This window comes from Dasypus novemcinctus, chromosome 22 (genome assembly GCF_030445035.2).
Source record: "Dasypus novemcinctus isolate mDasNov1 chromosome 22, mDasNov1.1.hap2, whole genome shotgun sequence".
Classification (NCBI taxonomy): domain Eukaryota; kingdom Metazoa; phylum Chordata; class Mammalia; order Cingulata; family Dasypodidae; genus Dasypus; species Dasypus novemcinctus.
Genome location: NC_080694.1, coordinates 67376252 through 67401882, shown reverse-complemented (window position 1 = coordinate 67401882; position 25631 = coordinate 67376252). Strand labels below are relative to the sequence as shown.

Here is a 25631-nt window from a genome sequence, read left to right as displayed (position 1 = left end):
CTGTAGTCCATAATTATATTAATTACATTTTCCAATGTATCCCCACATACTTAACACCCTGTAGTAGAAAAGCATTCCTGCATTTATATTATTAACCATAATCCTTATCTATTTCCACATATTGTTATATATTCCCAATATTATCCTCCAGCTGTTCTCTAACTAACATGAATCTTCTTAGACTACTAGTTTCAGCCACAATCACCTCCATAAATCAGCAGGGTAACAGTCACATTAATATGTTACCATCAAGTCCAACCATCACACCATATTTATGGTGGACCTTATTAAACATTCTACATACATTCAACACCTTCACCCCCTTCTCATCCCACATTCCATCTCCCACCAATCTACACTTCAGAGTCCAAATACATAATTCTAGTCATTATATTAAGTTAATATCAGTGAGAACATACAATATTCATCCTTTTTGTGTCTGGCTTATTTCACTCAACATAATATCCTCAAGTTTCCTCCATATTGTCATGTGCTTCCCCAACTGATTCCTTCTGAGAGCTGAGAAATAGTCCATCGTATGAATATACCACTTGTTGTTTATCCATTCATTGGTTCATGGACACTTAGGTTGTTTCTGCCCTTTAGCAATTGTGAATAAAGCTGCTAAGAACATACGTGTGCAAATAGCTGTTCACCTCCTTGCTTTCAGTTCTTCTGAATATATTTCTAGTAGCAGGATTGCTGGGTCATATGGAAGTGTTAGGTTTAGTTTCCTGAGGAACCACCAGATCATCTTCCACCTAGGTTACATCATTTTACAATCCCACAAACAGTGAAGGAGTCTTCCTATCTCTCCACATCCTTTCCAGCACTTGATGTTTTCTGTTCTTTTAAGAATGGCCATTCAGTATAGTGAGAGATGATCTCTCATTGCATTTTGACCTGCATTTCCCTAATAGCTAGATATGTGAATTTTTTTTTTCATGTGTCTTTTGGCCTTTTGTATTTCCAGTTTGGAAAAATGTCTGTTGAATTCTTTTGTCCATTTTTCAATAGGGTCATGTTGTCATTAAGGTATAGAATCTCGTTATATAACACAGAGAGCAATGCCTTATCAGATATATGGTATCCATTTTTTTTCACATTGAGTTGTCTGCCTTTTTACTTTCTTGACAAAATCTTTTGAAGAATAGCAGTAGTTAATTTTCAAGCTGTTCCATTTATCTATTTCTTTTTTCTTTTTTTCTTGTGCTTTGGGTGCAAGGTCCAAGAAATCACCACCAAGCACAAGATCTTGAAGATATTTCCCTATATTTTCTTCTAAGAGTTTTATGGTACTAGTTTTACATTTAGGTCCTTGATCCACTTTAAATTGATTTTTGAATAAGCTATGAGATAAGGGTCCTCTTTTTCTTTCTTTGAGATATGTACATCCAGTTCTCCCAGCACCAATTTTGAACAGGCTATTCTGACCCAGCTGAGTGGGTTGACAGCCTTGTCAAAGATCACTTGACCAAAGATGGAGGGTCTGTTCTGAACTCTAGATGTGGTTCCATTGGTCAATCCTTTTATCTTTATGCCAGTACCATGCTGTTTTTACCCCTGTAGCTAGATAATATGCTTAAAACCTGGAAGTGAGTGTCCTCCAGCTTTGTTCTTCGTTTTAAAAATATGTTTGGCTATTTGGAGACCCTGACTCCTTCAGATAACTGGCTTTTCAAACTCTTCCAAGAAGGGTTTGGGGATTTTTATCAGGATTGCATTAAATCTGTAGCTCAGTTTGGGTAGAATTGACATCTTAATATTTAGTCTTCCAACATATGAACATGGAAATATCCTTCCATGTATTATCATTGGTTTCTTTTAGCATTATTTTATGGATTTCTGAATACAGATCCTTTTTGTCCTCAACTAAATTTATTTCTGTTTGACCAGGCAGAATCCCATATACTGCCCCACTCCTCATGCATCTTTCCATATTAATGTTCTCCAATAGTGTGGTAGTTTGGTGTCACTGATGAACCAGTGTCTCTATAATTATATCACTAACTATATTCCACAATTTACATTAAAGTTCAGTCTTTGTAGTGTACAGTTTTGTTTGCTTTTTATGTTATTATTCTGGCAACATATGTACAGCACAAAATTTTCTATTTTAACCACTTTCAAATCCTGGCATTTATTACACCACAAGGTTGTGCTGCCATCACTTCCACCTCTTACTAAAACTCTTCCATCACCCATCACCTTAATCGATACTAAATATATTGTGATCCTCTTGGGTCCCAGCTCTGTGAGCCCCTGCAACCATGCCTGTCTTTCTACCCCTCACAGGATCCGATGGATTTCAAGAAACAACAGGTGGAAACAGCTGTGGAGAGACTGCAGCTGGAGCTGGGGGCAGAGCACTGCCTCCAGCCAGCCAAGCTGAGGGAGCTGGAGCAGGTCCTGCAGGAGCTCAAGGACTAAATCTGGAAGGTCCCTGAGGAAGTCACTGGCTTGGTCAAGGAGCTGGAGAAGTGTTGGCCACCAGCACTCACCAGCACTTGAGCCCCTAAAAGTGAGGGACTCCTGCCACATGGGATAGAAGAGGGAGACAGAAAGCCCTTTGGGGGATGCTGGAGAGAGGGAGGAGGGGCTGGGATTATTTCTAATGGGGGACTGGGGGGCACCTGACTCCTTCAGCCCAGAGAAGAGACAAGGATGATGATGCGGTGACCGCCCTGGTCACACTGTGTCCTCTTAGGGCACTGGGGAGACTCTTTGGACTGGGATGGCCCTTCTAGCTGTGTTGTCCTGGCAAGTTTCTTAGTCTCTGTGGACAAGGGAGTACAAATCGCACTTCCTCACAGGGCTGTTGTGAAGATTATGAGAACTAATCCAGGTATACACTCAGCGTGTTGCTAATTACAAGAACTAATCTAGGTAAATCCTCAGTGTGTTGCAGAGATTATCAGAGCTAATCCAGGTAAATGCTCAGCGTGTTGCTAAGATTGTAAGAACTAATCCAGGAAAGCAGATGTGGCTCAAGTAATCGGGCTCCCATCTACCACTTTGGATATCCAGGGCCTCCTGTCCAATGTGGCAAGCTAGTGCATGCTGAGTGCTATCCCATGCAAGGAGTGCTGCCCCACACAGGAGGGCAGCCCTCCCAGGAGTGCTGCCAACATGGAGAGCTGATGCACCAAGATGACATGACAATAAGAGACACAGAAGAGACAATAAAGAGACAGCAAACTATGGAGCTTAGGTGGCACAAGAGAACGGTCACCTCTCTCCCACTCTGGAAAGTTTCAGGGTCGATTCCCAGAGCTGCCTAATGAGAATACAAGCAGACACAGGGGAACACACAGTGAACGGACAGAGAAAGCAATACCAGGGGATGGGGGAAGAAATAAATAAATAAAATCTTTAAAGAAAAGAAGAAGAAAAACTAATAATGTTCAGCGTGTTGCAGAATTATAAGAACTAACCCAGGTAAATGCTCAGCATGGTCCCAGCACCCAGGAAGACTGCAGGAGGTGGTGGCTGCTGTGGTATCACCAGGGTCATCCCACCCAGTTAGCAGAGCTGGTTTACATCCCGAGGCCCAACTGAAAACTCAAGGTCCAGTCCCTGATCTCCACACACTTAACTGCTGGAGGCAGAACACTTCCCAGGATGAGATGGGGACAGGAACGTGCACAGAAGAACGGGCAGGTCCAGTTAGTGAGGAAAGTCAAGGTGAAAGAGATCCTGGAGCAGGCAATTCAGCAGGTGGAGCTCTCTGAGGAGGAGCCTTTGAGCTGGAACATCAAGGAGGAAAGGACGTGCAGGACCCCAGAGAAGGACATGTGGAACTAAATTCTGCTCTTGTCTGCTTTTGTAGGATGTCGGAGTCACCCCGACCAGGGAGGCCTGTTCCCCAGCCTCACGTCCAGGGAAGGGGGCATTTCCAAAGAAGGGGGCTTTCTCCACCTGCCCATGAGGACGACTCCACAGAAAAGCACGGATGCTCTGATACGCGCACCCTCTCAATCACTCACACAAACACCCAAGCCACTAAAGGGCTGTGTTCAAGGTTCACATCAATAAAAATTGATTATTTGGTATTGGGGGGACATTTCCCTGCTGGAAATAAATATAAATAATAATCATGTTTTTAAGCTGGTCCTGGGACATCTATTTAATCTATGAAATGATTAGTACTCAAGCCAGTGTCTAATACCATTTAAAATGTAAAATTCTGAGGGGAACTATCTTCCATAGAATACAATAAATCTGGAATCCGAGAGGACCAGAGATGCCTTCCATTCCACTTTCCCACCCAATTCCCCCTTTTCCTCCAGAATTTTCAAATGCTGTGTGGAAGGGCAGCTTCTAGGATTTGGCGGGCTCTGGAATACAGGCGTTTTCCTTCCTCAGTGCTCAAGCATTAGCCATCTGCCCTGGGAGGGGAAGAGGACACTTGCCATGTGCTGTGTGCCCTCCATGAGTGGAGGGGCTGAACCAGGTACCACTGAGTCAGGAGGTGCCTCTCACCTGCTTGTCCAGGAGTGTGGAAGGGCCTTGGGGCTCCTGGGGAAACAGCCCCAGAGGATGAAGTGCTCGACAAGGTCACCAGCCAGTACTAGCAGGGGCCCAACCGGGGGCTTTTTCAATATAATGTGTATTTCTTTTCCTTTTCACTTTCCTCTCCTCTTCTGTGCCATCCCCCTTGGAAAACGCAGCACACAAGTTAGAAAGCTGGTTGAAGGCTGCTTTCCGCCCTGTGCCATACCGCCCTCTGGAGGCGAGCAGAGGTGATGCCCATGTCCCCTCCCCCCCCATCCCCACTGGCCCCACTGCCCCTTCCCCTTAGGTCTAACTGAAAGCCTCCTGCCCTGGCAACTGGGGAGAGAGGTGACACCATCTGATTTTCACCACAGACCCAAGAGCTTCCTTTCCTGTGAGTTTAGCCTCACTCACTAGGAATTTGGACTTAACTGGCTACCAGCTTCTCTGCAGAGGTGAAATGAAGACGTTTGTGAGTCCAGAGCCCATTTCTCTGACCTTGTTAAAGAGATCTGCACCCTCCACAGGAAAATACTCACCTCCCAGAGATGATGGGAACGTTCTCTGGTACAGGGGAAGGGGCCGCAGTTCCCCCGCTCCCGTCAGCTGCCCTTCTGCTCTCCACCATCTCTGAGTTTTCCCACCTCTCAGCCTTGATGAGGTTTCCCTAGTGACCCCCACTCCTGGGGCAACCCCTCCGCTCCCCAAGGGCAGGCCCTGTGTGCAGACACTGACCCTGGAGGGGGCGCACCTCTCTCCCCAGACCCCAGAAGACTTCTCCATGTCCTCACCCTGCACCCAGCACCTGCTACACTGGGAATGCCCATAAAGAGCATGTCACAGCTCTCTCTATTTCTGCTTCCCTCACACAACTTGGTGCTCCACCTGCAAACAGATTCAGGGAAAGAGCTGGGGCATTGGGAGCTCCATTCCAGCCCATCAGGACCACATTTGCGCAAAAGCCCTGGAGCCCAGCTGCGTGGGTTCTCTGTTCTGGCTCTTGTTGGAGCAAATGAGACCATGTTATTGAAACTTTTGGCCCCACAACATCTTCATATATCATATGGGAATAATAATAGCACCTACCCATAGCAGCTGTGAGGGCTAAATATGGCCATATGCAGAGTTGAGGACAGTACCTGGCATGTAGTAAGCACTCAATAAATATTAGTTACTTGTATAGCTGTTGCCATTCAAAAACATCTGTCAAGCCATTGTTTTATGCCCAGCACTGGGCATAACATTTTTTTAATATTTATTGAATTGAATAAATATCATCCCACTTTGAAAATAAAGCTTTTGGTATTAAATTGCTTCATAAGTGGCTCCTCAGGAAACGGAGGTTGGCTGTCACTGTGGGCACCAAGGTGGAAGGGAAAATGGACGCTAAATGTGTGGAACCAAAGTAAATGGGGGACAAGAGAGGAGTTTCTTGAGAGTACACAAGGATGGATATAAAACATGTAATATTACACCATAACATATAGGAGATGATAGACTGATAATGTAAACCATAATGTAAAACATAGGATAACTAAAAATGTAAAGAACTGTGTATCCTAAAGTATGCACCATAATGTAAGCACAGATATTACCTTGTTAGAAAGCTAATATCTCAGACTCTGTACATCACTTTAAGTAAATATGATGTGAATAGGGTGTAAGAGTATCGCTGTGGAAGGGAAAAGGTTTTGTGATGGATGTATGGGAGTGCTGTATATTGTATATATGCATTGCTGTGGTCTAGGACTCCTATGAAGAAATGCTGAATAATTAGGGGGGGGAAAAAAAAAAAGGATAGGATGTGGAAATTTTTTCAAGTCGACATTCTTTATCTAAGTTCTTTATTTAACTTTATCCAAGTTCTTTATCTATCCTTTAAACCCATCGCTATATGCCATTCCCTAGTAAGGGACCATGACATTATATTGGGCCTCAAATTTCAGGGAGTTCTGGATCACAGAGTGTTTCAACAATGGCAAAGGAGGAATACTGGTATGGGATACCAATGACAGGTGATATATGGCTGACAGGGAGCTATACAGAACATATGTCCAGGGTGCATGGTAATGATTGGATATACTCATGGTGGCAACAATTGGAAACCACAGCAGGGGGGGTACTGGGTTCCTGGCCAGTGGTGCTCTGTCGTGGTCCCTAGGGGAGCAGCGACAGTCTCCCAGGTACAGCGGCGGGGACCGGGAGGGAGTGAGGGTTCAAGGGTGAGCCCCTGATGCTAATGACTATGCTTGTGAGCTGATAAACCTAAAATAAGAACAAGGCCTAGAGCAACATTGTGCCTGGGAATTTCCTCCTGTCAGCCTTCATGTTACTCAAATGTGGCCAGTATCGAAGCCAAACTCAGCAGGTAAATGCAATGCCTTCCCTCCAGCGTGGGACATGACACCCGGGGATGAGCCTCCCTGGCAACGAGGGACCACTATCAAATACCAACTGATGATGCAACTGGAAAAGGACCTTATACGGAAGGTTCAATGCGGATCAGCAGAATATCCATGTCTACATAAAATACCATGACTTTAAAATGCTGTTTGACCTAAAGTAAGGGGGAAATGGAAAGGAGAAATGAGTTTATATGGCTACGAGTTTCTAAAAAAGAGTCTGGAGGCTGGCAGAAGGATTGCCCTCATGCACAACTGAGCAGAGTCAGAGAGACAGATAAAGCAGATACAACCCCCAGATAATGGTTCCTTTGAAGGCTAAAGAGACCCATGAGAGTTATGGTCATGGCCGATGGGGTTAACTATCAGGGCAGATGGCCCCTCTTTGGAAATGGTGTTTATGTGTGATGAATCTGGACTCAGATGGGATCTCCCTTCATAAGTCTTTCATGCTAATGTGCCGGAGGTGCAGTTAACGTTGGGGTTTAAGATATATTTAGGGGATTTGAATCTCTGGACCGACAATGTGATAGCCAGGTCCTGAGCCTCAACAGACTCCAGCACCTACAATCTGATTTATTGGACTTACCACACTCAGCTAAGATGGAGTTGAAGAAGGACAATCACCACACCATGGAGCCTAGAGTGATTACAACTGAAAATGGGAGGACTGCATCCAGCATCCATGTGGAATCTGAGCCTCCTCTTGACATAGAGGTGCAATGGACACAACCAATCCAATGTCCACATAGAAGAGGTGGCATGGAATTGGGAAAAGTGGACATGGTGGACGATGGGTATGGGGAAGGGCAGGAGGAGACGAGAGGTGGAGGCGTCTTTGGGACATGGAGCTGCCCTGGATGGTGCCTCAGAGGTAATCACCGGACATTGTAAATCCTCATAGGGCCCAATGGATGGAATGGAGGAGAGTGGGGGCCATGATGTGGACCATAGTCTATAAGGTGCAGAGGTGCCCAAAGATGTACTTACCAAATCCAATGGATGTGTCATGATGATGGAAACGAGTGCTGATGGGGGGGGGAGAGGGGGGGTGGGGGGGGTGGGGATGAATGGGACCTCACATATATATTTTTAATGTAACATTATTACAAAGTCAATAAAAAATTAATTTAAAAAGAAAAAATAAATAAATAAATTGCTTCATAATTTAGACCCTGCTCCCCCTACCTCATCTCATTCTGACAGAGACCCTTATGTTAATCCTTGATGTGCTGATGGACCACCTGGGGAGCTTGTTAAAGGCAGGTTCTGATTCTGGAGGTCTGGGTGGGCTGTAAAGCTCATTTCTTTTTAAAAAAATGTTTATTTATTTTATTTATTTCTCTCCCCTTCCCCTCCCCAGTTGTGTGCTCTCTGTGTCCCTTCGCTGTTAGTTCTTCTGTGTCTGCTTATATTTTTGTCAGCAGCACCCAGAATCCGTCTCTCTTTTTTTGTTGCGTCATCTTGCTGGGTCAGCTCTCCGTGTGTGTGGCACCATTCCTGAGCAGGCTGCAAGTTTTTGCGCTGGGTGGCTCTCCTTGCGGGGTGCACTCCTTGCAGGGCGTACTCCCTGCGCAAGGAGCTCCCCTACACAGGGGACACCCCTGCATGGCAGGGCTCCCCTTGTGTGCATCAGCACTGCACGTGGGTGAGCTCACCACATGAGGTAGGCAGACGCTCTAACCGTTGAGCCAAATCCGCTTCGCCAAAGCTCATTTCTTTTTTTTTTTTTAAATTATTTATTTATTTTTAAAAAATTACATTAAAAAATATGAGGTTCCATTCAACCCCCCCGCCCCCACCCCCCACTCCCCCCACCGCAACACTCTCTCCCATCATCGTGACACATCCATTGCACCTGGTAAGTACATCTCTGAGCATCACTGCACCCCTAGTCAATGGTCCACATCATAGCCCACACTCTCCCATGTTCCATCCAGTGGGCCCTGGGGAGATCTACAATGTCCCATAATTGTCCGTGAAGCACCACCCAGGACATCTCCTCGTCCCGAAAATGCCTCCACATCTCATCTCTTCCTCCCATTCCCCAAACCCAGCAGCCACCATGGCTACCCTTCCCACACCCATTCCACATTTTCTCTGTGGACATTGGATTGGTTGTGTCCATTGCACATCTATTTCAAGTGGGGGCTTAGATTCCACATGGATACTGGATGCACTCCTCCTGCTTTCAGTTGTAGACATTCTAGGCTCCATGATGTGGTGGTTGACCTTCTTCAACTCGATGTTAGCTGAATGGGGTAAGTCCAATAAATCAAAGTGTAGGAGCTGAAGTCTTTTGAGGCTCTGGGCCTGGGTGTCATATTATCAGTCCAGAGATTCAAAACCCCTAAATATATCTAAAACCCCAGCACCAACTACAATTCCATTAAAGTAGCATGCAAGTCTTGTGAAGAGAGATCCTCTCTGAGTCCAATTCCATCATTCAGAAACACCAGCTCCAAAGAAGGGCCATCTGCCATGGCAGTGAACCCCATCTTCCATGACCATAGGACCCGTGGGTCTCTTTATCCCTCAAAAGAACCAATACCTGGGGTTGTATCTACTTTATCTGTCTCTCAGACTCTGCTCAGTTGTGCATAAGGGGATTCCTTCTGACAACCTCCAGACTCTTTTTTAGAGACTCATAACCTTATATTCTCATTTCTTCTTTCCATTTCCCCCTTACATTAGGTCAAACAGCATTTTGAAGTCATGTTATTATATGTAGACAGGGATATTCTGCTGATCCGTGTTGAACCTTTAATTCAAGGTCCTTTTCTAGTTGCCTCTTCAGCTGATATGTGGTAGTGATCCCTCGGTGCCAGGGAGGCTCATCCCCGGGTGTCATGTCCCACGCTGGGGGGAATGCACTGCATCTACATGCTGCAAAGCTCATTTCTAACAAGCTCCCGGGCAATGCTGGGAACCTGCACCACACTGAGACGCAAGGTGTCGAAGCGCCACCTGGCGGTCAGGAGAAGAGTGGTGTCCTCTGTCCTGGAGAAACAGACGGGGAAACTGAGCCGAGGGGGCCGGGCCAAGGGCAGGCGTCTTCCCCCACGCGGGCCCTCACCTGCTCCAAGGCCTCACCTGCCGTATGGCCCTCACTGCTCTCCGCATTTTACGTGCTGCCAGCGCTCCCCAAGCCGCTCTCTTCCCCCTTGAGCAGGGCTCTTAATGTTTCTTAATGTCCACAGACCCCTTCCCTCTGCCAGTCAGGTGAAAACCACGGACCTCCCTCTAAGTCCACACTACACTGTGTGTATTTAATAAATACATCTCACCCCACCAGCACGTCCCCACGAGAAGAATGTGTTTTTGAATTTCAATTCAGGTCACGGACCCTGGTTAAGGACCCCTGCCCTGGGGGCTCCCTGGACCCGCAGAGCAGCCCGAGTCTGGCCCTGGCCGAGGACAGGCCATCAGGGAGGGGCGCTGGGCTGAAGCGGTGCCTGCCCCACAGCCCCCTGAGCAGTGAGGGCCTCCCTCGGGGGTCCCCCTGCAGGTGGAGGTGCGGCCCGAAGGAGGCGGTGGGGCAGGGGCAGGGGCTGAAATCGATGGGAGCGACCTGCGAGGCGCCGAGGGGTCGCGGGCTGCGGACGAGCGCTGGGGAGGGCGGGGCCAGACCTGGCGGGGCGGGGCGGGGGGCGCAGCGCTGAGCGCGGTCCCGCCTGGTGGGCGCCGCCTGGCCTTAGACTGGCGACCCTCCTGGATCCCCAGACGTGGTCGCCAATCTCCTTGGCGGCGTCTTTCTCGGCCAAGCCTTTTCTTCCTTGCCTGGGGAAGGAAGGTTCCTGGTACCTGAAAGGCTGGGGCGCAGCGAGCCTCGGCACCGGCCCTGGGGTTCAGGGGAGGGGGCTGCCGCGCAGGCAAGGCAGCCTGTGGTTTTGAATTGATTTTATCCTGCCACGTGCTCCGCCTTGTCTGCTCCTCCAGTGGAGAAGCAGGGGCAGGCTTGGCTGGCCTAGGGCACAGCACAGCCGGGCGCCAGCCAGTTTTAGGGGGAAAATCTAAAATAAAAACTCCTCAAATAATCGACATGGGAAAATAGGTCTCTCGTACTGGCACTAAGTTTACAGCAGAGGCTGCTTCCTCTCGACGTCCACTGGGGCTGCGTCACCGAGTGGGACTTGGGTCTCCTCCCCTGCTGGACTCAGGTCCCCTCTGATCTGATTCCTCCAGGTCACTTCTCTAGGGCCACAGAGAGTGTCCTAATAAAGTGAGTGACCAGACTTTGTGCATGTCACGTGTGGAGTGAAAGGCTTGGGCTAGTGGCTCTGTGGGGACAATTGGGGGGCAGCTGTGGGGTAAGCCCATCATTGTGACCAGGACTTCCCTGATGACAGTGGAGCAAGCACCAGAGCCCATCGTCCTGTGAAATGAGGCTTTTCCTCAGGCCTGGCTGCCTCCTAAATGTTTATTATTCCTGTTACTATCTGGACACAGGAGCAGGCTGCTGCTAAAACTCCTTGATAAAGCACCTTGTGAATCACATTGGGGTGACGGCTCCCTCCCCTGCCCTTATGACTCTAGCTCTCTCTCCTTTCAAGGCAGATCCTCACACTCTCACCCTCCCACCCAGCCCCTAAAGAAACCTGCCTTCACCTGCAGCCCAGGTCCCCGCAGAGAAGCCTCTTCTCGTCTTGGCTGTGGAGCTCCACTCCTGAAGCCCGGGGTCAAGGCAGCCAAGCCCTCGTCCACGTGAGCTTCCTTACAAAACTGTACTGTGAATGGCTGTGACCTGAGCAATCACCCGAGTGACCTGCTGGCAAGAGGGGGCCTTGCTGTAAAGAAGCCAGAGGCTCTTCTGTCCTCCAGTGAGGTGGGCGGAACCACCGTGTCTGCACCAGAGGGAAACCAAGGGGTCTGGTGGTCCCACCAGGTGGAGGAGCAGGAGGGCTGCCTTGTGTTTGTCATAAAGTAGCATGTGCTCAGGGGTAAAAATGCCAGCATTTTCAGAGGTGACAAAACCCTCTCCACCACACTTCCCTTTTCACTCCACATAGACAACTACTGGTTTCAAATTTTTGCATATCTTTTTGTATTCAAGTGTGGGGCTTTATTATTATTTTTTACACAAATGAGATTATACCGTAATTATTCTTTTGTGACCTACACATGCTCGTGGTGATTGTCCAACATTACAGAAGTCTATAGATTTAAAGTCTGAAAATGACACAGCTTCATTTGAACTTTGTAACAAATCTGTGAAATACATAGGACTAAGTTTGTTTTTCTCATTCTGCAGCTGAGAAAACCGGCACATGGTTAAATGGATTTGTCTGGCCAGTTGTCCAGCTGGTCTGTGGCTGCTGGAAGTAGAGTCCGCAGGTCCCAGCCCTGGCATCAGTCCCAGGCCCTCCCACCACATTCAGATCTTCCTCACTCACATCCCCACGGGCTCTGCTTCACTTACAACGTTTTGAACTAGGGTTGTAAGCAGGCAGAGTTTTCCTGGGTGGGTGTGGAGTGGAACAAATGAGCAAACACTCATGCTGCATCTGCACGTCTATCATGTGTCTACTCTGTCCAGTTCCCTGAGGGGTGTGGATGGTACATTTGGAGATGCTGAGCCAAAGGATTGTCCTGCATGAGAAAGGACAGAGGAGGAACAAATGTGGTTCAAGTGGTTGAGCGCCTGCTTCCCGGGTGGAAGTTCCCAGGATTGGTTCCCGATGCCTCCTAAAAACAACAATAAGCAAAACTAATGAAAAAAAACAATTCAGGGGAGCTAACATGGCTCAGTGGTTGGGTGCCAGCTTTGCCCCACATATGGGGTCCATGGGTTCAACCCCCAGCTCCAGTACCTAAAAAAATAAGAGGAAGGAAAGTGAAACTTAGTGCCTAAGGGTGGGGTGTCACGAAGAGTCAGGGTGAGGCCTGGGTGCTGCTTGGAGGAAAGCAGAGGGGAGACTCCACTGGTGGCCATTGGATGGTCCACAGAGGTCTACTGGCAATGTTGGTGATGCAAAGCCTTCCTGTCTTCCCTGCAAGAACCTTAGTGCACTCTACATTATCCTGACCCCTGAGAAGGGCGCTCGTTCCTGAGTGTTAGGTTCTGTCCACCCCTGGACAGCAGCCAAGGGAGGCTCCAGAAGAGACAGCCAGGCTGCCAGACGTGAGGGGCAGCTGCACCTCCAGGTGTCCCAGGAGAGAGGGGTCAGTGCAAGGACCAGGAAGGGGTCAGAGTATACCGTATGGAGCTGAGGGAGTGGCCCAGTGGGCGGGATGTTGGGAACTAGAGCCTGGCAGGCGCAATCTGTCTGTCCACTTGCTCTGCTCCATGGAGGCCCAAGCTCTCATCCATGCATGGGCTGCTGGCCTTGCTCGTCCTTTCCTGCCCTCCCATCCTCAGGGCTTTCCTTTCTTTGGACTTCAGTGTAGGGAGTTTCCTCACTCATAAGCCTCGGTTTTTGGCACACAGCTGTCATTGGTCTTATTTTAATTTTCTTTGCTCCACGATTCTTATTCCCATTCTTCCTGGCCCCTTAGGCAGCTATTCCCTAAAGTTTTCCATATGTGCTTGGACACAGGGACCCTCAACTGTAGAAACAGAGCAGTATTTGTCCTTCTGCTTCTATTTTACCATAGCCCAGTACCGTGATATTAGACGCCACGTTGCATATACACTCCACCAGGGCTCCTCACTGCTGAGGAGTGTCCCACAGCACACGCCCACCACATTCACACCTGGTCTCAGAATGGACACCTGCCTAGGGCTAATACTTGCTACTTTAAAAAAAATCTGATAACTGTTGAACATCTCTCCTGGAATTTATACACTTTGCCCATTTTCAATTTCCAGTCTTTTGTTGGTTTGCAGGAATTTATTGTATATTCTAGATATTAATCCTTTTAGACTTGAAAATATCATTCATTATCTTGGACTATGGTGCTCTTCATGAGAAAATTCTTGAATTTGGTGATGAAATTTTATCAAATTTTTACCTTATGGTCTGTGCTTTTTTTGTCTTTATTTATTTATTTTAATATTTTTAAATTTTTTAAAATGTTACATTAAAAAATATGAGGTCCCCATATACCCCCCCCACCTCTCTCCTCCCATTCCTCCCCCCATAACAAAAACCTCCTCCATCATGTGAGACTTTCATTGCATTTGGTGAATACATCTCTGAGCACCGCTGCACCTCACGGTCAATGGTCCACATCATAGCCCACACTCTCCCACAGTCCACCCAGTGGGCCACGGGAGGACATACAATGTCCAGTAACTGTCCCCACAGCACCACCCAGGAAAACTCCAAGTCCCGAAAATGCCCCCACATCACATCTCTTCCTCCCACTCCCTATCCCCAGCAACCACCATGGCCACTTTCTCCACAATAATGCCACAGTTTCTTTGATTACTAATCATAATAGTTCATGAATAGAATATCAGTAAGTCCACTCTAATCCATACTCTATTCCTCCATCCTGCGGACCTTAGAATGGTTGTGTCCACTCCACATGGGACTTAGACTCCATATGGATGCTGGGTACATTTCTCCTGCTTTCAGTTGTAGGCATTCTTGCCTCCCTGGTGTGGTGGTTGACCTTCCTCCCCTCCATGTTAGCTGAGTGGGGTAAGTCCAATAAACCAGAGTATAGGAGTTGCAAGTCTGTTGAGGCTCAGGGCCTGGCTATCACATGGTCAGTCCAGAGATTCAGGTCCCCTGGATATACACTAAACTCCAGTGCCAACTATAGGTCTGGTAAAAGTAACAGGAGAGGCTTGTGAACAAAGATCACATCTGAGTCCAGCTCCATCACACAGAAACACAAACTCCAAAGTAGGGCCAAATGACATGGCACTGAACTCCATCTGTCATGACCATAGAACTTGTGGGTCTCTGTAGCCCTCAGAAGAACCAATACCTGAGGTTGTATCTACTTTATCTGTCTCTGGGACTCTGCTGAGGTGTGCATAAGGGTGACCCCTGTAATAACCTCCCAGCTCTTTTTGGAGACTCATAGCCATATAAAATCATTTGTCCTTTCCATTTCCCCCTTTCATTCAGGTCAAAAAGCATTTTTAACTCCTGTTATTATATGTAGACTGAGATATTCTGCTGGTCTGAGTTGACCCTTTTATTCAAGGTCATTTTCTAGTTACATCATCAACCGGTTCTTGGTAGTAATCCCTCAGCACCAGGGAGGCTCATCCCTGGGAGTCATGTCCCATGCCAGAGGTGGGGGAGGGAGGCAATGCATTTACATACTGAGTTTGGCTTCAAGACTGGCCGCATTTGAGCAACACAGAGGCTCTCAGGAGGTAACTCTTAGGCACCCTGCAGCTCTAGGCCTTGTTCTTATTTCAGATGCACAGGCTCACAAGCATAGTCATTAGTATCAAGGGCTCATTGTTGGACCTTTCTTCTTTTTTGGTCTTTGCCATTGCACTTGGGGGATTGTTGCTGTTCCTTTAGGGAATGTGATAGAGCTCCCCTGGCTAGGAACTCAGCACTCACTCAGTTGTTGTTTTTGATTGTAACCACTATGAAAATATCCAAACATTTTTATGTACCCTGGATATATGCCCTGGAGAACTCCCTGCCAACCATGTGTCCCCTGTCAATAATATCCCACACCAGTATTCCTCCGCTGCCATTGTTGAACCTCTCTGTGATCCAAAACTTCTTCAAAAATGAAGCCCAATATATTGCCAGGGTCTATTAAGAGTAAAAGGGAATATAGTGATGAGTTTAAAGGTTAGATATAGAATATATATTAATTTAGAAAAATTAAGGTAAAAATAAATTGGGGTATCAAAAAATTTAAAAATGCAAAAGCTTTGTTTGTGATGTTTTGCCTTCCATCACTGCAATGCGTGTTGCCCTGTATGCAAATTGGCTAGGTTTTTAGGGTCTTTTTTAAAGGTTTTTTTTACCACCTTCAGATCATAAATATGTCCATATGTGTGTGTATTTTCCATTAGTTTTATAATTTTTCCATTCACAAAGTACCTAATTCATCTAGTGTGCTAAGCAAACCAACTTCACTTTTCTCTATACCATGAGCCAGTTTTCCCAACTCCATCCACTTAACAGTCCATCATATTCCCATTGATGGGAATCAGTGTTGTCACTTCTAGTGGACCAACTTTCCATGCCACAGAGGTAGTTCCTGGGAGTCACAATTGTGGCAGGGGAGGATCACTTTAGTGGGTTGTTGATGATGGAGGATGTGACAGGAGGGGTGCACATGGGGCATGCCTCTATAGCATGTGATTATGTTCAAGTGTTCATGAGGCATTTGCTCACTTGTTTGAGACCCACACAGAAATCAAAGAATAGTAAATTCCCATCCTAGGCAATCCTGCTACATACTCTGAGTGGCATGAATCCCCCAAGTGCATGGGCAGTGCCTAGTGAAGGAAGACAAACGATTATGCCAGATCCTTGATATTGATGCTTGTATGTGGGAAAATAGCTTGAATTTGAATGTGGGAACCTGGCTTGAAGTTGAAACTTATCCATAATGCAGATAACAAGTGTGGGTTTAGAAACATGGACCTTGACTAGATGGAACACTGTCTGGTCAGCACGAAAAGTATTTGCATGTGAAGATGTTTGAACTTTGTTATGGCCTGCTCCCTAGCATTGCTGGTGCTACAGCCTTGAAAATAAACATAGATAACTACAGCTTTGTAATTTCTAATAAACATGATGTGGAAACTAGGGTCAAGGCTCTCAGTTCCAGAAGCTGTTGAGTCCCCTAGTCCCATCTTTATTTTCTCTCTTGTGTCTTTCTGTCCTTTTATTTCTTCAGTTGTGCACTGCCTTCCCTTTGTGCAAAACTGTTGCTGAGCTGGTCTCAGCAACTGGGGTCCAAACAGGGACTTGAGGGGAAGGAGAATCACTTTAAGTAAAACTAAAGGTGTTGTCATGGTGCAGAACCCTGAGTGGTTTAGAAGGCCTTCCAAGTCCTCCGTGAGTAAGGACATTCTCAGGCATTTTAGCAGGTTTATGATGGGAAATGGAGAGAATATGTCTGTCTCCTAAAACAACTCCTCAAGGCAAGAGGACCTGAGGCCTATTTTAGAACTCTTACAGATTATAAGAAAATATTGCTCATAGTCCCAGCAATAGGAAGTTTAGAATTAGGAAATTAGGAAAGAGTAGAAAAAAGAGTTAAGAAATTACATGTACAAGGTGTTTTGCTCCCTCTTACTATTTGGCCCACTTGGACAGAGTTGCCCTGGATGGTGCTTCAGGGGCAATCACCGGACATTGTAAATCCTCCCAGGGCCCACTGGATGGAACGTGGGAGAGTATGGGCTATGATGTGGACCATTGACCATGAGGTGCAGAGATGCCCAGAGATGTACTTACCAAATGCAATGGATGTGTCATGATGATGGGAGTGAGTGTTGCTGAGGGGGGGTGGGGGAGTGGTGGGGTGGGGGTGGTGGGGTTGAATGAGACCTCATATTTTTTGAATGTAATATTTTTACAAAATGAATAAAAATTTTAAAAAAATCTATTTTGATACTAAATCTAAAGTTTTGCCTTTAGCTCCTTCATTAATTGACTTTAGAAAGTCACTTTTCCCTCTGCTGACACCTCTTCCCCCTCCCATACCTGGAGACACTCAGCTGAAGTTGTCAGCTTTACAACAGGGCATCTTGCAGGTTAGAACGGAGGGAAATGATGTGGAGCCACTTGTGCAAGGAAAGGTTAAGTCACAAATACAATGTCCTGTGCAGGCAAAAGTGCTAAATAAGGCCTTTGTTAGTGAAATCATGCTTGTAAGAAAATTCTCTGTTGAAGTGTTGACTAAGATAAAGAAAATACTCTGGCAGCAACTGTGCAAACCCCCCTTTGCTGCCTACATGATAATGTGGCTGTGGGCTAGTGGGGGCTAATAGAATTAAGCTGCTGGAATAGGAGGAAAATATGGCAACATTGGTGTTCTGTTTTCTTTCCATACTGATTCTGATTGGGCCTATTTAGCCAAATTAATAAAATTAGTATAAAATTTTTATCAAGGAGTTAAAAGGAATTTTTGGTTTTAAATTAATAGCTTACTCCTAAACTTCAAGTCTTAGTATAGTCTTAAAGAGTAGTAATCCAAAAGATGTGTGTTAACTGTCTGTCTAAACTTATAAATAAAAGCTTAGCTGCATTTATGCTGCTCAAGTTATTCTAACTGGTTGCTGATTACTAATAAAAACATTTCTAAGAACAAGCTGGCATATTACAGGCAACATGGATTCCAAAAGAAATCTTAAAAGCAGTAAAATCTAAGATGTGAAATGATGGAGAGCTTAAAAAACAGCTCTACCAGAAAAGTAAGAATTAAGAGTCAAATTGTAAACTTTATGTTTCTGTTGGTGTGTTGTAATGTTTTTGCATGTCTGTTCAATGTTAGTGTATATTTTGATACCTCCAGATGGTAAAATAAATTAATAAATAAAATTTCTAAAAGAGCTCTATTCAAATGGCCAAAATTTAAATAAGCACTTATAATAACACATAAGTTTAAATGTTAATAAGATCTCCTCAATGATAAAAATGGTAAGTCTTGATTAACAAAATTACTATAAGTCTCTTCATAAAGAATAGTTCTTGCCTAATTTGAAATGAATAGTTTATTTTTCTTCACAGGATAAAATGAAGGATGTAAAACTTAAATGAATATTAAAGAAGGTAAAAAGTCTGTGGCAGTACTTACTGAAATTTAATAAGTTGTTCAAAAAAGGGGTGTTTTGTCCTAAAATAAGATGGCTGGTTTTCATAAAATCAGAATGAACAGATGCAGGACAGGACTTGAATGCATATGGCAAGTTGTAGGAGGTTGTCGCTGAGCGGGAGGGTTTCAACTTCACTCAGGCCTCAGTTGGGGGGGCTTGCTCCTGCCGATCCTCCGGCGGGGGGTGCCCCGAGAGGGAGCACCGGATCTCCAGGCGTGGGGGACGCGCGGTTGAGGAAAAACCACGGAGACCGCTTGAGCGCAAGAACAGGTCTGCTTGATTGCGGAAGTACACTTAGTTATATAGGGTTGGGTAGAGGGAGGAGTGTGATGAAGGGAGGGTTATCTACTGGGCGGCTGTGGATAAGCTAAAGCTGATGGATCGACCTGAGGTAAGCAGTTACTGGGGAAGAGGGCAGATTGTAGGTTGGCAATATGGGCGGGACTGGCGGGAAGGACGGCGAAGGCTGGAAGGGGAGGAGGGGTGGAGAAAGGCGGTAACAATTGCTCCTTTTGTTTTAAAAAGAAATAGAAGCAACAGGTTTTGGTGCGCACGGTGGGTGTAAGTGACTCGGTGTGCGTAGCAACAAGAGACAAGGATTATGAGGAAGAGGAGGAAAAGGAGGTCATAGGGATGGGTACTGGGGTGAGACGAGGGGCGGGGGGAGACCACGAGGGCCGGCCGGCCGTGAGCGGACAACATAGCATCTGGCCAGGACGCATGTGTCCGCCATTAGGGTCGGCGCACGCCGGCGCCTGGCGCGCGCCGAGCCTTGCCAGCGAAACGGGCCCGTGATGTCCTCAAACCCCCCGCCCGCGGGGGAGGAATAGTTGGGGAGAGGTGAGGGGAGGAAGACAAGAAGCTATAGGCATGCGGTCCGGAGCAGGTGGCGAGGGCGGAAGGGGCGAGGTGGATGGCTGGGGGGGGACTCAGTGGTGGCGAGGCGTTGGTAGTGGACTTGTACAAAAGAGCTGAACACTGCATTGGCCTGGTCTTTGGCAAGGTGGACTATCCTTTTGATGGCCCAGGGGCCCACAGTGAGGGCTAGAAGGATAATGATAAGGGGGCCTAGGAATGGGAGCAGGTATGGGAGGAGAGAGTGGAAGAATGTAGAGGAGTAGTTGTCACGTTCTCTTTGGCGTCGTTCCAGGCCTTCGCGGACCTTTTGTAGGCTATTTTCTGCGAGGCTGGTGGTGTCGGCGTATACACAACACTCTTCTCCAAGGGCGGCGCAGAGGCCCCCCTCTTTGAGCAGGAGGAGGTCAAGGCCGCGGCGGTTCTGGAGGACAACCTCAGAGAGAGAGCTAAGGGAGTTTTTTAGATGCTCAACAGCCTCTTGGAGATAGGTAATATCTTGATCGACTGCCTGTCGGAGGGAGGAAAGAGAGGCGGATTGTGTAGCAAGGGCGGTGATCCCTGTGCCTGCTCCAGCGAGACCTAAAAGGGTGGCGACAGTAAGAACAGCAGTGACAGGCTCCCTTTTTTGAATGTGGGAGGAGAGGTGTTGGGCGTGGAGGGAGAGAAAGAAGTCGTCGTCTTCATGAAAAAGGACTCGTGGAGTGAGGAGAATAAGCAGACAGGTTTCATTAGTGGCGTTGAGGGTGGCGACGTTGAGGCAGGGGGTTAATCCCGTGGAGGTACAAAGTCATTGGGAGGTGTTATGGGGGATTAAAAATTTGGCGGAAGCGCTGGGAGAGGAGTAGTTAGAGCAAGCACTAAGGGAGGGGTGGGAACCTAGACGAGAATGAACACAGCGTCCTGTGGAGGAAACAGATTGGAAGGTTAGGGGAACAGAGGAAGTGCTCCATGAGCACTTGGCCAGGGCGGCCGAAGTAGATTCGCTGAACGTGAAGTTAACGGCGACAGGCTCATAGATAGGAAGGGAGGGAGAGAGGCAGAGCCAACAACTCTTGGTGAGGTTGGGGTGGGAAGAGTTTAGGGAGGTGTACGAGGCCTTAATTAGGTTGATGAGAGGGCTGGAGTACTGACCAGGGGGCAAGCGAGGCTTGGGGCTGCGGGATGTAGGGAGGGCAGTTGCGGTGGAGTTGTTGGGAGAGGGCGAGGTGGAGCGGGGCGGAGAGGGAGGCCATGCCTGTGGAGGACTGAGAATCTGGTTTGGGCCCACTGGGGTGGAACGTGAGGGAATTGGCTCTTTTTTTATAGTGATAATGGCACCGTAATCGTGGCCTACTGCATACAGGCGGGCTCCCCACATGCGGCCCTGTAACCAGAGGTCGGAGTTGGGGTCTTTAACTGTGAGTGTGATGGTGTTCCATCGAGTAGCATTACGCTGGAGAGTGAGGTATGGGTCTTTGTTGGGGGCGCCGGACCATCCGTGGGCAATGGTTTCGCACCCCCAGGAAGGACAGTAGTAATGCGTTGGGTCATGGCATCCTCTGGCAGAGGATGGGCACATGTAGAAACCTGTGGCAGTGACTCCGCCTGCCCCCAAATTATAGGACGGATGGTTTATGAGTCCAGTGAGATTGACGACATCAGTTGTGAAAGAGGGGGCGGAGGCGGTTACGTTTGAGGCGAGGAGCCTTTTTTGTTCGTGGCAGCTCTTGCAGTTTAAGAGGGAAAGGGTCCACTTGAAGGGCTGATGACTCAGGTTGGCAGCAGCTGGGAGAGCGAAGGAGGCCAGAACGATGAGGATGGTTGCGAGGCAGCACGGGGGCATCATCCGGTGGCGAGGCATCTGTGGAGACAAAAGAAGAGAAAATTCCTTGCTCTCCATGCGTGGCGAGCTGGCAGCATGAGGGGGGTAAAGAGAGCGGGGTAGGGGTTAGTAACGTTTTTAAGGGGGGGCGTTTCTCGATGATGGCTGGTGCTGGATCCGGGTGAACGGGGCGACATCTGGGCCATACCCACTGTCGATATTATCTCTCACCGAAGGCATAGGGTGCTGATCATTCGGTGGAACTAGTGGGTCAGTGGCAGGCCGGATGCAGCGCCCAGGAACCCAGAGTGGCTGCGGTTCAGAATCTGGAAAGACGCAAGCAAAGCCCCTCCCCTGTGCTAGGAGGGGAGCTGGATCTTGCCAATGGTTTGTGGCAGGGTCTTTCCAATGGACAAGGGGAACTTGTGAGGGCTGCCACATGGGTCCCCAATGCTTGTGGGTAGGGGAGAGTCCATTGTCATCGAAGGTTAAAAGATTGTGATGGATGAGGCAGGCAGTCACGACGTCAGCCGGGGCCTTGTGGGGGGACGAGGCTGATTCCTTCTGAATGAGTAGCTTGAGCTGTCGGTGAGTGCGCTCGATGATTCCTTGCCCCTGTGGATTGTATGGAATGCCAAAATGATGTGTGATGTGATACATCTGCACGAAGCTGGCGAAGGCGGTGCTGCGATAAGCAGGACCGTTGTCTGTTTTGAGGTCCCATGGAATTCCCATGAACAAAATAGCCTGGCGAAGTGCTTTGATGCAATGTTTAGCACTTTCTCCTGTGAGAGGAACTGCATAACACAGGTGCGAAAAGGTGTCAATTGCCACATGAAGATATTTGAGGTGGCCAAATGCACTGACATGAGTGACATCTAATTGCCACCTTGAGTTCGGGCGGAGGCTGCGGGGGTTAGCACCCTGAGGCTGCAAAGGCCCAAGTGGTAACAATGGCGCGCAAGTCCGACATGCGCGTACAAGGTGTTTGCAAGTTTCAATGGGTAGGTCTGGGAAGAGCTTCCGGATAGATTGCGCAGAGAAGTGGAATTGAGAATGCAGGAGCTTGGCTTGATTAACAAAGTCTCCAAGCCGCGGCCCGTCGGCAGAGTTTTCATGAAGAGTGACTGGGTTTATCCGGTGGGTGGACACTGAAGCGTCAGCAAGGTTATTTCCTTGAGCTAGAGGCCCTGGTAGGCCAGAGTGGCTTCTAATGTGAGCAATGAACCAGGGCTGCTGCCGTTCTTCAAGCAGCTGCTGCACGAAGGCGAGCGCCCGATCGATGTTTGAGTCACTTGGTAGGAAAGTGGCAAGCGGGAGGCTGCGACACACCTGAAGAGTGTACAGGCTGTCAGTAAAAATGTTGAGAGGCTGGTCTGGGTGGAGATTGAGGACTGCAGCGACAGCTAGAAGCTCGCCCACTTGAACAGAAAAGTCGTTTGCGAACAGCAGCTGCCGTGGCTCAGGATTCCCAGGAGTGTATATGATGGCAGCGAACGCTGTTTTTGAGGCATCTGTGAAGGCAGTGATGGCTGAAGGGATTGGGTTCCGTGCGGGCAATGGCCGGAACGGGTTAGAAAATGCCAATTGGGACATTCCTTGCAGCAATCGGTGATGAGGATAGTGGTTGTCAAAGGAGCCACGAAAGAGCTCTACCAGGCTCTGCATTTGGGCATTGTTTATGATGAGGGAGGTAACTTCTTTGGCATCTAAAGGCCAGACAATGGTGTGTGGCGGGATACCATACGTCTGTATGGAAAGAAGTACTAAGTCAGTGGCTAGCGCGATCCAGGCCCTTATGAAAGGGCAGATTCTTGGGAGCTTGCTTTTTGACGTATGAAGAAAGAGGAGGGGGCCATCTTGCCATAAGAGACCCGTGGGAGTGACCGGCGTCAGCAGAATTAAAGCCAAAATTGGAAGGTCAGGGGAGAACCGCTCTAGGCGGCATTGCTGCAGAGCGGCGCTGACCTGTTGGACGGCTTCTCGGGCAGCGGGGGTAATGGTGATGCTGTGAGTGACTGCAGTTGGTGGGCTATCCTTGGTTTGCAAGAGCTCGAAGAGGGGCTGCATTTGCGCTGTTGTGATGGGGAGCGCCGAGCGAAGCCAATTGATTTGCCCACAGAGTTGTTGGAGCTCAGTGAGCGTCATCTTGTGAGAAAGGTGGATCTTTGGGCTTGTGGGTTGGATGAACTGATGAAAATGAAAGCCCAAGAATTGAAAAGGAGGATGGAGGTTTATCTTATCCGACTGCACGGTAAGTCCGAGGCTGGAAAGGTTTATCATCACTGCTGAGAGCAGGTCATTGAGGAGCGTGCTGGAACTCGCTGCTAAGAGGAGATCATCCATATAGTGGAGGATGTACGTATGCTCCGGATCATATCTGGAGCGCAGCGGCTCAATAGCATGGTTGACATACAGTTGGCACATGGTCGGGCTGTTGCGCATGCCTTGAGGTAGCACTCGCCACTGAAATCGCAGCGCTGCGCCTTGGTTGTTGGTGCGTGGAACTGTGAACGCAAATCGCGGACAGTCCCGGGGGTGAAGAGGAATAGAGAAAAAGCAGTCCTTGATGTCAATGGTTGCTGCATGAAAATGCTGGGGGACTGCAGTGGGGTGCGGGCATCCTGGTTGAGGTGACCCCATTGGCTTAATATGCTTATTGATTTCGCGGAGGTCGTGGAGAAGGCGGTATTTGCCGGTGTTCTTTTTGCTGATAATGAAGACTGGAGAGTTGTAGGGACTGGTGGATGGCTCTATATGTCTTGCTTGCAGTTGCTCTTCGACGAGAGCAGAGAGAGCCTGCAATTTGTGAGCTGGCAAGGGCCACTGCTCGACCCAGATGGGCTCCTCTGTGTCCCATTCCAGAGGGATAGGGTCAGGTTTTGAGATGGGAGCAGTGGCCCCTAGAAGGGGGGGGGCAGCGCAGCTGAGAAGGCTTCTGTGGTGATTCTGGCCTTTAGCTGGCTGAGGACGTCTCTCCCCCACAAGATGGTCTGGACAGACGAAAGGACGAGTGGGCGAATTTGGCCTTCATGGCCTTCTCGGTCGCTCCAATGCAGAGGCTGGGATGTTTTCCAGGAGGTAGTGGCTCCCGTGGCGCCGATGACTTGAGGACCGGTTTCTAGGGGCCAGTGATTGAACGCAGCGACCTCGAAGGGAACACAGGAGACTTCAGCGCCAGAATCCAGGAGCCCATCGAGCCATTGCCCATCAATCTTGAGCTCTAATGAGGGTCTCTGGCCGTGCGTGATGGGCATTGTCCACATTATGGCTTGGGAATTTTTCGGAGGGCCTCTTGAGGGTGGGGCTGAGGCCTGCCCCGCTGGGAGTTTAAAGGCTGCTGGGAACCTTGGGCAGAACGGCAGTCGCGGGCCCAGTGATATCCTTTTCCACAACGCGGACACGGCGTAGAAGGGCCCCTTGGCCCTTCTACGCTGAGTGAGGCATTGGGCCTGGCTGGGAGCACTCGCGGACGAAGTGGCCAGGCTGGCCGCACCGAAAGCAGACAGGAGTGGGGGCGGATGAAACAGCCATGGCAGAGGCAAAGGCAGCGGTGAGTGTCTTGACTTGTGGGTTGACGTCACGGCAAGCAAGGACCCACTCGTGCAGAGCTTTGTCACGTATGGGAAGGACTACGGCCTGGAACGGCGCAAGGCACCTGTCTATGATAAGTTCTTTGGCCAGCGCAAACTGGGCATCCTCGCTAGAAATTTTTCGCTGACAAGCTTCAAGGACGCGGGCGACAAATGCTGGGAAAGTCTCATTAGAGTCTTGAAGCAGTTGCACAAGTTTGGTGGGCTGCTTGGTGGAGACTAGAGAGAAAGACCGCTGGACGAGGACTTTTACCCGGTGTCAAAACCCTGGGTCAATTTGGAGATAAGAACGAGGGTCTGCATAATTATTGGTCCCTGTGTATGCATCGGAGGGATCGAGGACGCCAGCTTGAGCATTCTCCACGATTTGCCAGTCAACAGCCACTTGATAATGGGCGCACCATTCAATAAATTGACCCGGCGTCAGGACGGCATGGGCTAGTGCAATCCAGTCATATGGGAGAACGAGTTGGGTCCCCAACTCCTCAAGGAGTTGCTGCGCATAGGGGCTGCCAATCCCGTCTTCCTTCACAGCTTTGCGGAGGGTTCTGACCTCTTCCGCTGTAAAGGGTAACCAAGTTTGGGGTCGCTGCGGCATGGGCTGCGGATTCAGTGGATACAGCTGAGGGGTTTGAGAAGATGTGGCATCGGGGACCGATTGAGCAACCAAGGCAGGTGAAGGGCTATTGCCGTACGGCGGTGGCAAGGGATAAGCGGAACACGGGTGAGAAAATGGTGGCTTAGCGGCTTCCGGGTGATAACAAAATGGCGGCGGGACCCTTCCGGGC

At 48.5% G+C, this 25631-nt stretch overlaps 1 pseudogene; it reads right to left on the bottom strand.

Moving 5' to 3' along the window:
- LOC139437353 (protein RUFY3 pseudogene) overlaps positions 1 to 25631 on the bottom strand; it is a 196255-nt pseudogene that overhangs the window by 45757 nt on the left and 124867 nt on the right.